This window comes from Schistocerca americana, chromosome 4 (genome assembly GCF_021461395.2).
Source record: "Schistocerca americana isolate TAMUIC-IGC-003095 chromosome 4, iqSchAmer2.1, whole genome shotgun sequence".
Taxonomy (NCBI): Eukaryota; Metazoa; Arthropoda; class Insecta; order Orthoptera; family Acrididae; genus Schistocerca; species Schistocerca americana.
The window spans coordinates 137,237,910-137,250,818 of NC_060122.1; positions in this window are offsets into that span (position 1 = coordinate 137,237,910).

Consider the following 12,909-nt stretch of genomic DNA (forward strand, 5'->3'; position numbering starts at 1 on the left):
CATGCGTACCATCACGTTTCCGACTTTGATAAAGGTCGGACTGTAGCCTATCGCGATTGCGGTTTTATCGTATCGCGACATTGCTGCTCGCGTTGGTCGAGATCCAATGACTGTTAGCAGAATATGGAATCGCTGGGTTCAGGAGGGTAACACGGAACACCGTGCTGGATCCCAACGGCCTCGTATCACTAGCAGTCGATATGACAGGCATCTTATCCGCATGGCTGTAAAGGATCGTGCAGGCACGTCTTGAGTCAACAGATGGGGACGTCTGCAAGACAAGAACCATCTGCACGAACAGTTCAACGACGTTTGTAGCAGCATGGACTATCAGCTCGGAGACCGTGGCTGCGGTTACCCTTGACGCTGCATCACAGACAGGATCGCCTGCGATGGTGTACTCAACCACGAACCTGGGTGCACGAATGGCAAAACGTCATTTCTTCGAATGAATCCAGATTCTACTTACAGCATCATGATGATCGCATCTGTGTTTGGCAACGAGGTAACACACATTGTAAGCGTGTATTCATCATCGCCATACTGGCGTATCGCCCGGCGTGATGGTATGGGGTGCCATTAGTTACACGTTTTGGTCACCTCTTGTTCGCATTGACGGCACTTTGAACAGTGGACGCTACATTTCAGATGTGTTAGGATCTGTGGCTCTACCCTTCATTCGATCCCTGTGAAACCTTACATTTCAGCAGGATAATGCACGACCGCATGTTGCAGGTCCTGTACGGGCCTTTCTGGATACAGAAAATGTTTGACTGCTGCCCTGGCCAGTACATTCTACAGATATCTCACCAGTTGAAAACGTCTGGTCAATGGTGGCCGAGCAACTGGCTCGTCACAATACGCCAGTCACTAGTCTTGATGAACTGTGGTATCGTGTTGAAGCTGCATGGGCAGCTGTACCTGTACACGACATCCAAGCTCTGTTTCACTCAATGCCCAGGCGTATCAAGGCCATTATTACGGCCAGTACTGATTTCTCAGGCTCTATGCACCCAAATAGCGTGAAAATGTAATCACATGTCAGTTCCACTATAGTATATTTGTCCAATGAATACCCGTTTATCATCTGCATTTCTTCTTGGTGTAGCAATTTTAATGGCTAGTAGTGTAATTTAGAGTACTCCAGACTTCTCTGCATTTCTGTTTTCCGATGGACTTAACTAAATGCTCGTCAAGTAAGTCCATAAGAGGAATTCCCTCTTTACGTACCCCGCTGGCTTGGGCTCTCATTTCGGTAACATTTGTACCAGTACCTTGCAGCCCAAAACTCGTTGTGGCGGTCTTCGCTAAGGTACCGCACATAAAACGTCTGAGCACCTCGTAAAACCTAACTTTTAAACAAAATCTTATTCGGGAAATTTTAAAAATGTGTTTTTACATACGATATCAACTTCTACTATATTTCTTCTTTGGACAGTTGAGTGCTAGGTCATGCGACCGTGGATATGATCTCCCCCTGGCGCCTGTTAAACCCAGAAGAGTAAGTTAAGAGGAACCTTGATATGCATTAAAGTTAATATTTCGTTTCTTACAGCAACTCACTGACGCAGTAGCAACGTTATAGACAGCCGCGGCTTACAACAGGTCGATAAGCAGTTGAGTATCTAGCACGCTTCTCTATCAACATTTTTAGAACGCATTTTAGAGCCTTTGCGACGTTAGCAAGCATGTTAGCAAATTCAGATTCGTGTTTGAGATATAATGTTAATGTTAGTCAATCATGTTTCCGTTACTACATAATGGTGTAAGCAGCGAACTGGCAACTGTTGACGTGAGCCACCAATGCGTTTCTTGTGTTCGTAGCGGCAGTTTATAACGAGATGAAAGAGATTGGTTAAGTTGTCATACCACCATTCATTACTTACGACCAACCTTCCTCTCATATTAGACTTACTCTCTCCCACAATATGATGCTATGTGCCCTTTTTCTGACTGCTTATGTAAGCGCCAGAGCCCTCTGGAAAGATGAATCAATCTCCATGTCCGTCGACCAATTGCAAACTACTGGTTGGTCCAGGTTTTATACGTCAATATCCTATTGCGTGGTAACAACGAGTGGTGACTTTCCTTTTTTTTCACATCAGAATGTGTGTGCAGCGTAGGTAAAGTGTATTAGCATTCTCGATCCGGACACAAAATGTACAAGGACTGCTGCTGTCAGTCGGCTGCCTTTCTGAGACGCAGTTCACGGAAACAAGAGAATTCTGTGAAGTGGGCTGCGGCGTATTCTGTCCTCTACCTGCCCATGCAGGTGTGAGTGACAGCATCCAAGAGCACATCCTTGTGGAGGGTCACATTTCCGGTTCAAACAGCCGCAGCGTTACCCAGCTTCTTTTCACAACGAAAACACGTCAAACTTTTTAAAATCGTAAGAAATTACCCAGCACCTAGTGTGATCTAAGTTGGAATCTACATGTGCAATTAACAGAAAAAAGTGAATGTTGGTTTTTATTTCTCTGATACAAAGCAATTCAAAGTTAGGGAGCTTTTAGAGAAAAGATGCACAGTAGTTGTAACCAGTACACGAAGCAGCGCTCCTATTGTATTCAACAGCAGTAGTAATTTTCAACGGGAGACCAGTTGAGTCATATACAGAGTAGGGAAATTAAAAAGAGGCCCAGCAAATATTTCATGCTGCGCCATAAGTGTCCGAAGTTGAGTTCTATGCCCGAGATGTGGCGATGTAAGCTAGGTTGTATGTGTGTATTAAACTGGGGACCTAAAAACGATTCCCACGCCCGGGTTCCCGGGTTCGATTCCCGGCGGGGTCAGGGATTTTCTCTGCCTCGTGATGGCTGGGTGTTGTGTGATGTCTTTAGGTTAGTTAGGTTTAAGTAGTTCTAAGTTCTAGGGGACTGATGACCATAGATGTTAAGTCCCATAGTGCTCAGAGCCATTTGAACCATTTGAACCTAAAAACGACGGAAGGCTTCGTCCTGCCGTAGCCCTCAGTGGTTCACAACCCCACAACAGGATACAGCAGTCCACTCAGCCCACCGCCGCCCCACACCGAACCCAGGCTTATTTTGCGGTTCGGGCCCAGTGGACTCCCCTGGGAACGTCTCATACCAGACGAGTGTAACCCCAAACGTTTGCGTGGTAGAGTAACTATAGTGTTCGCGTAAGTGGAAACGGTGTTTGTGCAGCAATCGCGAACACAGTATAACTGAGGCGAAATAAGGGGAACCAGCCCGCATTCGTCGAGACCTCGACATTAATCCACCGAGCGGATTCGTGGCAGGGACCGACACGCCTTCCCGTTTGGGGAGCAGTGCGTTAGACCGCGCGACTAGCTACGTGGGCTAAGCTAGGTCACTTATCTCAAGGTGCACTCAGTATTTTCTGTGGTAGTTTGATTTTGCTCACGCTGTAGATGTCGCCATCGCCATCATTATCATTATCAGTTATTCCACATACAACATTTTATAGATAATTCCTGAAGACTTTTGCATGTATTATGGTCTGCAGCGGTATGTATCCAGTTTGCTCGTGCATTATTTCTCACGTCAGCCTCCCACCTCCCGTTGGGTTGTTGTCGCGCGCCGATCTTGTCTCTTGTGTTCCTGCAAAGAACTTTCGATATATATCTAGTGCGGACGCTCTCGTATTTTTAGTGCTGTCTTGGGTAATGTCCAGGGCTGCAAAAGTGTCCTAGGTTTCACGAGTATACGACTGGCGAGGATTTAGTTTTAATTTTAGACCCTTGTCTTCGACATGGCGTTTTTAAACATTCTCATACAGTTGTTTGTCTCTCAGTCTCTCAGCCAGGCAAGCACTGACATCGTTGGTTCCACCACAACCAGTCGTTTGGCAACACAACGGGGGCAACATGCCTATGATGTTTTCGTATGTGAAGTAACTCATTTACACGGTTTTGGCCATTTCATTTTTTCTCTCATCGTTTGGCAATGGGCAAAACAAAGTGTGTGTCCAAGTATTATGGGTTTGTTTTTCTTACTCATTCCCATTAACTTACATTTTCCACATTAAGAGCCAGCTGCCACTCATCACAAAAACTAGAATTTTGTCTGGGTCATCTTAAGTAGTTCGAAAAATATATCTTGGCTTGGATCCAAAAACGTATGGTAAACCTACTCTTATTGTGACCCTCATTTTCATCCACGTCGAACTCACAGTTTTCAAAACGTTGTTAGTTTAGCTAAACATCCTCACGCCATGTCCTCTCTTCCATTTTTTCTTGGTCATCCATCCGGTTATCGTTTTTGTCAGCCCTAAATTCAGAAACCCATGAAACGGATCTACATGTTATTTCATTATTTCAGTCGTTATTGCTTTTCAGGGCTACTTGCAAGCTTGCTCTAGTAAGTTCTGCCATTCTGCATTGTTGTTTATCAGTGCCGGAAGCAAGCGGTTTCCCTGTCGTCAGTAAAACGAAAGTGTTTCAGATGCTTTCCATTTGCACAAATCTCTTTTTCATTCAAGTTTGTCTGGATACTTGGGCTAGGACGGTGAAACAGAAGAAGGGATATCGATTCTGTTTATCTGCCTCATCTTTCTGTTAAGAATTATTCACTCTCCTGGTGAAGGCTAATGGCTCCTGAAGAACTGACATTTCTATTCTGCAGAATACCTTTCTGTATTGAATCAGTTCCTTGTTCCTCGAGAGCTGTTCATATTTTCTTGAAACTGACTCAAAAAGATGCTCAAACTCTATGAATACCAGCCAAAGCAGAACTCATGCTAATTGCTCTGTTTGATAACTTGCTCCGTTTAATGACTAGCAAACGGTCCATTATACAGTATGAACTCAGATTGTCAGCATTTTCGCTTGAATGATTAAACTGTGATAATTTTTCTGTTGTGAAAACCTCCCATATCTGTTCTTTCGTTATATTTTTGAATATGAAGATTAATTGTGATGAATCAAAGTTGTGTTATAATCTTTGCTGCAATTTGCCTATAAAATGTGATCCGTTAGGCCAAAAGCAATCGGGCATGAAAAGCGGAAGTCATTGCTCAGTCAAACACTACATTAACAGTATAGGGAATAATTATAAGAGAAATCTTAAAGCTAAACAGTTGTCTGCAGTGTGTAGCATTTGCTAAGCCTCAAGAGCTAACGTGCAATTGCCCGTGATAGAAAAACATCATTTACAAGTGTCATTGCGAGCGCCAGTATAATAATAGTCAAATAAACATATAAAGCGAAAACTTCCCCTCATTAAAACACGCTTTGAGTGATATGACAAGACTAGCCAAAATACTGTAGCGTATTATAATCAGTAACGTAAAATGCTAAACTTGAGGCATGTAGAACAGTTAAATAATGGCTGATTCACTTGCTACTCCATTGCACATAATCTCACGTAAAAATGCGCCAATAACCTGTGGCACCTATAACACCCCGTAAAATGAATGCCAGCTGCGTGACTGAAGCAAGTAACACTAACTATAGCTTTAATCACACTTGAAGTTTGTACCGACAACTACATATCGAGAAAATGTAACTCTTCTGATAGCATGGAGAACCGTTGTTAGCTGTGTCAATGTCATAAGCAGCATTTATTCCAGACTCGATCACATTGGCATTTGGTTATTACTTCCACTTTATCTGCTAACTGATTCTTGAGAAATAATAGGTAAGCCTTTGAGAGCTTGTAATAACTGTACCACTTTGATGTAAGGTAATATGCATACTTCGTGATATTCGAATGTGGTAGCAAATCGGTTACGTAAACAGAATGATCCTTTTGACCACAACGGAAAAGGTGAAGCAATACACTTCTCATGTACAACATTTACTACACAGTTCTTAAGTTTTGAGGAGCTAGAGCTTTTAAATTTACTGCTTCAAACGTTTTGGCACACATTTTTTTCAATCTTCCACTGTACGTTAAATGGTGAATATTTCACTTAGGCCTACGTCGAAGGGGGGTTTACCACATAATTATAAGCTCATTTCACAAGTGATTAATACTCCTTTCCTGTGAGCTTTAGTGGCTATTATCTTGAAGTGTAGTCTAGAAACTCTCCATGACTTACTGCCGACTTTATTCTGACCACAATGCGTATTTATAAGCCCACTTAGTTGGAAGCCACACTTTCAGCCTCAATTCATATTAAGTGGTTCATTGCAGTTTTGTTGCACGCCACACATTTCCCCACAAACTAATACTTCGACACACTGTCTTTAAACTGTAATGCATCGCCAAACTGCCTTTAAACATTAATGCTTCCCACCATTGTCTTTACACACTAACACTCCGTCACACTGTCTTACAACCTTGCCGTGCTGTACAATACGGCACCAAAACTCCCTATAACGTCTTAATTTATCCTATTCTATTTATAGTCAGCTGTCCTACCAATTATATGTGAGCAAATCACTAGTAAATTTAAAATTAACCCCTGCACAAAATCTCTCTCTCTCACGTTACAAACAAATTGAACAGATTCTTGGATAATTAATGAGATACTGCGGAATACACCTACGTCACAAATTTACAAAACACAATAAAATAAAATTATACACACTTCTCTGGAAACGTTTAATGTGATTTGTTGTGAACCATGGTGAGCACATCTATAAACTAGATGTAAATAAATTCGCAGTTGTGTTGCCCTACTACGAGATATCGCAAGCGTGCTCATTCTATCATTAGTACATCTGTCATTTGTTTATTCACACCTGCAGATTACATGTCCTCATTCACAGGAGTCACGGGTAGGCACTCATACTTTCTATTGCGACATGATTCTTTGATACGCTGGACCAGGGCAGTCCAAACGGCGGCCCAATCCAAGTATCAGTGAGTCCCAAGAAGGTTGGTAAAAAAAAATTCGTTTATGTAAAGTTATGATACCCCCCCCCCCATAGTGGTCAGTGGTAATTGTGTAAAGTATATTTTGTCCGGCACTCAGATACTCGTTTTCTTCCGTTGTGGCTCACGTAAGCTAAAAAGATTGACACTCACGCGGTAGAGTATTCCGATAGTGATAATTTAGTGCATACCTTGTACGATACGCTTAGGACTTCAATAGAACAATAGTAAGCAACATAATGTCGAGCGTCGTACCCCAGACAACAATAATAACAAAGGTGACAGTAAACCGCTGCGTGAATGCTACGTCTTGTACTGGAACGTCCATAATATCCGGAAGCGAATGTCTGAGCAGAGAGGACTTGATTTGCTGGAGAGTTATTTACTTCCCAAGAACTGTAGATTTGGTAGAAATTATTGGTAACATGATTATTTTGATACAAAACTGACCGCCTCCACATTTTGTTCGTTTGATGATTGCAGCCATACATGATAAGTTTGAATGTTATTTCAGCCATTTGAGTGTACAACTTCTTTATTTTATATTACTGTCATGATTTCGGCCTTAAGCCATTACCAAGTACAACAATGTTGCATTTATTTATACTTTGTTTATTGCAGTCATCGTCAAGATCTACTGAACTGGGTGTCCCTTAGACTAGATAAATATAAAGTCATCGAAATGTATGACAGTATCAGTCATGCGTTATTACAGGACTGTGGCCCAAAAATATGAAAAGATTATACATGACATGCACCGCAGTTTTCATGGATTGGTGGTATGTCCCCGTTCAATGGCATCAGCACTGCCCCAATCCCACTTCTCTGGACTTCTTTTTCACACTGAAATCAGTGCCACAGCAAATACGTAAAAGCTTTGGTGTATTTCCTCATTCTTTAGATGTTCAGAATAATTCGACTGGATGTGCTAACCTGCCTACGACTTAAAATATCACAAACGGACTCGAATAGGGTAAAACAAGCATTCAAAAGGTCACAGCAGTTAGATGTAGTGTCATAAATTGGTTCACTGAAAGAAAAAGATCCATGTCAGGGTCCCCGTAATCTGGATAGCTGGGGTACTGTAGTACATAAGACCAGCGGCCGAGTAGGAGGCTTTTGCAACGCCGAATGGATTACTCACTGTGGGAAGGACGCTGCAACGAAAGGGACTGCGGTAGACGAAGGTCGGCCGACCTACTAAAGTACTGGAGCGTACTGCCAGCGCGTGGCGAAACTCTACGCGATACGATAAACATCTTCCGCCGAGCGCAATAAATTTTTACACCGCGTCGCCCGGCGCGCACTAAGCGACTGCATCGCAGCCAAGGCCTCTTATCGTCCGCTTCCACGCTGAGTGACTGGCGCATCTGTCCCACGGAGCACCACCGCCCCATCACTGTTTTCGCAGCATCTCTCCCGCGGAGCACCGGTCTCTGTTTTCGCAGACGCGGCAAGTGTAAAATAGGTTTCCCAGTGCAGACAGAAATATGTCTTCAATAACACACAGATTTTGGGTGTCGATGTTCTCTGCAAGCCTTGGTGTCATCTTCTCGCTTCAGCCGTGCTTGCCCGTCGTTGGGCCTCACCTATACACAGATATGTACAGGGCGTAAATTTTAAGTTGGCAAACCAGAATAATTCGAAAAACAAGCTTCACACGAAAAAATGTGTAGAATCTAAAGTTGATTATTTTCGAGGGGGTCATTTGCTGGTGCTAAAATTAGCCGGCCACCCCAGCCCCTTGGGGGTGGGGCAGGCGGCAACTAAAAAATTTTAGATGGGTACCCCCATTTTTATTGGAGAATCAGATTCTACATAAAAAACTACGTACATTTTGTCTTAAACATTTGTTTTGATTCTTGCTAGTTGGCGTGTAATTCAAGAAAATCCATGTTCTCATTTTTGCGTGAAAAATGGTTATGAATAAATAAAACATACTTCTTTCTTCGTGAATTTTGATTCGCTAAAACTAAAGCTCTCCCTCTCTCCCCATAGGGTGCGGTTTGAGAGAGAGGAATTAGAGTTTTACAAAGGTTGAACGAAAAATTAATTTTTCGGCAGATTCGGATAAGTTTTGTTTGTTTCGTGGTCATGAAGCTACACAACTTTTAATAATCAAACAGATCATCTGACGAGCTAACCAAATAATAAAAAATAACCACAAAACAAACAAAACTTAACCGAATCTGCGGAAAATATTAATATTTGGGTCAACTTTTGTTCAACTCTGATTACTGTCTCTCAAACCCCACCCTATGGGGAGAGAGGGAGAGTTTTAGTTTTAGCGAATCAAAATATACGATGTAAATAAGTATTTTTTATTTATCCGCAACCATTTTCCACCCTAAAAATGAGAACATGGATTTTCTTGAATTACAGCGCTAACGACCAAGAATAAAAACAAATGTTTAAGACAAAATGTACGTAGTTTATTATGTGTAATCTGATTTTGCAATAAAAAATGGGGGTTCCCATTTGAAATTTTAAAGATGTCTTCCACCCCACCGCCAGGGGGCTGGGGTGGCGGGCTAATTTTAGCACCAGCAGATGTCTCCCTCGAAAGTAATCAACTTCGGATTCTACACAGTATTTTTCGTGTGAAGCTTATTTTTCGAGCTATTCTGGTTTGTCAACTTAAAATTTACACCCTGTATATAATCTGTGAAGTCCTATGATTCCCAAGTGTCATGGACTGTGCGACTGGTCCCGGTGGAGGTTCGAGTCCTCCCTCGGGCATGGGTGCGTGTGTTTGTCCTTAGGATAATTTAGATTAAATAGTGTGTAAGCTTAGGGACTGATGACCTTGGCAGTTAAGTCCCATAAGATTTCACACACATTTGAACATTTTTTTTATTCCCAACTGTACGCTTTAAAAAAGATCAAACTTACCGGTAAAGCTATCTCTTTTCTTACGCAGAAGATTATTCACTTTCTACAGAGGTCTACGATAGAGAGGTTCTGATCGAACTTCTGTGTTCTGGTGTCGTAGGATTGTACAGCGAACGCATCTGAATGGAATTACCCGTGGCTACATCATTAGTGTACAGAATATCAGTTTCTGTCAGCAAGAGCTTGGCTTGGCGGTGGTTTTCGCCACTTCAGTGCTGTGCAAACCACTCCAGCGTTGAGGAAACAATAGCTGTGCCACAGGAAAAGTTGCCGAAGCGCTATCGTCGAATTGCCGGATCGTAATCTTGCAGTATGTTGTCGGAAGACTTAAACCGAACACAGCGACTCGCCTGGCTAACAGATCTCTCGGCAGTCTCAGCCTGAGACACCTGCCGCCAGACTATCTTAGGTTTCGAGAGATTACTGAATACGTTCGGTGATCGATATTCGACCGACACAAGAGTTCCGCGAATAGCTCGTTTTCAACCTTAGTAAATGAAGGAACAATGACATTGTGCTCTGTTCATACATGAACTGTGGATCTGTGAATAATACGGAAAGGGATCGATATGGCGGCTCCAGTCGTCTCTTCTGGAGCGTGACCGTGTTATAAGACTTTGCCCAGCTGCATGTATTCAGTTTGGATTACTGGAATTAGTCTGTTGCGATGACACACAGGAGCTGTAAGGTAAAATGCTTCGCTGGCATAGGTCTATTGGAGCCTTTCATGTCCCTGCTTGTTCTGACTCATGAAAGTAACTTATACGGGAAGTTTTAAGGGCAAATAGACTTTTTAAAATAAGAACTACAGGGCCCATAATGGATTGAATCACAGAAATTTGCCGGCCGGAGTGGCCGAGCGGTTCTAGACGCTACAGTCTGGAACCGCGCGACCGCTACGGTCGCAGGTTCGAATCCTGCCTCGGGCATGGATATGTGTGATGTCCTTAGCTTAGTTAGATTTAAGTAGTTCTAAGTTCTAGGGGGCTGATGACCAAAGAAGTTAAGTCCCATACTGCTCAGAACCATTTGAACCACAGACATCTGGATCAATAATTTGACACGTTCTTGCTTAGGCATCATTCGCTGTACAGTCCTGAGACACCAGAACACACAACTCTCCAGCCACACTGCCTAGCCGTCCATGTTCTTGGTTTGTACGCACCTGGATTTCAGATGACAGTCAATCATGTACGAACACACGGGAGTACCTGCAGCATCGAAATATGCGTCTGGGGCAGTCAACTCGCTTCATGAACTAACATCCCACAGAACATGGATGTTTCATAGATTTAAGATCCTGTCCTTGCAATGTACTTGAAAACACATCCCAAATTAAAACCGGTTAAGATATCTTACTGGTATGACATCTCGTCCCTACAAAAGCCTACTCCTTGTTTCTGTTACTTATTACAAATTTTTACAACAGACATACGTTAACAGATTTTCTATATGGCTGGCATTCGTCAAAACCTTCGCTCGAGCCACAGCGGACCTGTTAGAAAATACCTTCAAAGTATTTTGGTTTCTTCGTTTTTACAGTTTCGTGCCCAAATAGGTAAAAATGGAACACTTATAGAATCACTTTTTTGTCCGTCGGTCTGTCTGTTTGTCTGTCTGTCCGACTATTCAAAAACCTTTGTCCCAGGAACGGGTAGACGTATCAAGCTGAAATTTATGTCACATACTAAGGTACATGGTTCCTTTGTGGTATAATAAACTTTAGCTTCTAAAAAGCTACGACATCGTCGCGAAAAAACAGTGACCCGTATATGTAATAAGTTTCCTTTAATTTACGTCTATGGTCACAAATTTTTTGTTAATAGACTACCGGTTTCGGTCTTTAATGACCATCATCAGATGTGCAGCAAAAATGGGAAAAACATAAATACACTCACAAACTGTATACAGCTTAAGAACAATACATAGACCATAATGAAAAGTAGTACTGACAAAATTTGCATTTGTGCGCTTTAAATATGAAGAGGCATAGCTGTTTCATAAAAACAAAGTCCTAATGTACTGCAGCCATAGTGGCATCGTCAGATGTTAAATACGGAATCAACACCAGCATCGTCAAATACATATAAATAACATCGCATGCACGAGTCATGTTGTGAGTAGTACTACTGTTTAAAACAAGCTGCCGTACAGTAGCCACAAGATGTTTGTGTTGTAAGTTCACCAGATGTCGCTAATGTCGGCATACACTAGTTTTCAATAATTAACTGAAACAGTGAAAATAAAGGGGGATACAATAGTTGAAGTCTGTAATAAGCTTATAACGTATAAAAGGCAGTACAGTAATAAACAGGAATACAAAGAAGAGCACGACAAAAGTAATATTGTTAAAAAGAGGAAGAATTAAGAAAACAGTGGTTGACATGTGCTCTAGTGCCAATATTCTTGATAATGACATAAATATTAAACACCATTGATAGTGCACCGGGTAATATTAAACAACCATAAAAGAAATCGCTAAAGGAGCCACAAATGAAAGAAAACTTAGTGCTGCACATATTTTATGAAACAGCTATGCCTCTTCTTATTTAAAGCCCACAAATGTAAATTTTGTCAGTACTACTTTTCATTATCGTCTAAATATTGTTCTTAAGCTGTATACAGTTTGCGAGTGTATTTATGTTTTTCCCATTTTTGCTGCAGATCTGATGATGGTCATTAAATTCCGAAATCGGTAATCTGTTAACAAAAAATTTGTGAGCATAGCCGTAAATTAAAGGAAACTTATTTAGCTTCTATGTTAATCAAAAGATACGGCAGTTATTGTCACATATTTCCATACTCGCTTGCTTATTCATCAAAACCTATAAATGAACTATCCATATACATAATTAAGTATCTGCAGAATTTGGAAAATTTGTTGTTCTTCGTCACAGACAATGGATTTTCAAAAGGTGTAACGCAATACTGGATATAATATTTGATCTTTGCATATAATGAAGCAAATAAATTCTTGAATAACAAGTAGGTGACACATTCACTCTGAATTAGAAATGGTTCAAATGGCTCTGAGCACTAAGGGGACTTAACATCTGAGGTCATCAGTCCCCTAGAACTTATAACTACTTAAACCTAACTAACCTAAGGACATCACACAAATCCATGCCTAAAGCAGGATTCGAACCTGCGACTGTAGCGCCTGAATTAGAAACCTGAATGAGTTTCTATATGCTTCATGTTAGTCCTTCACTCA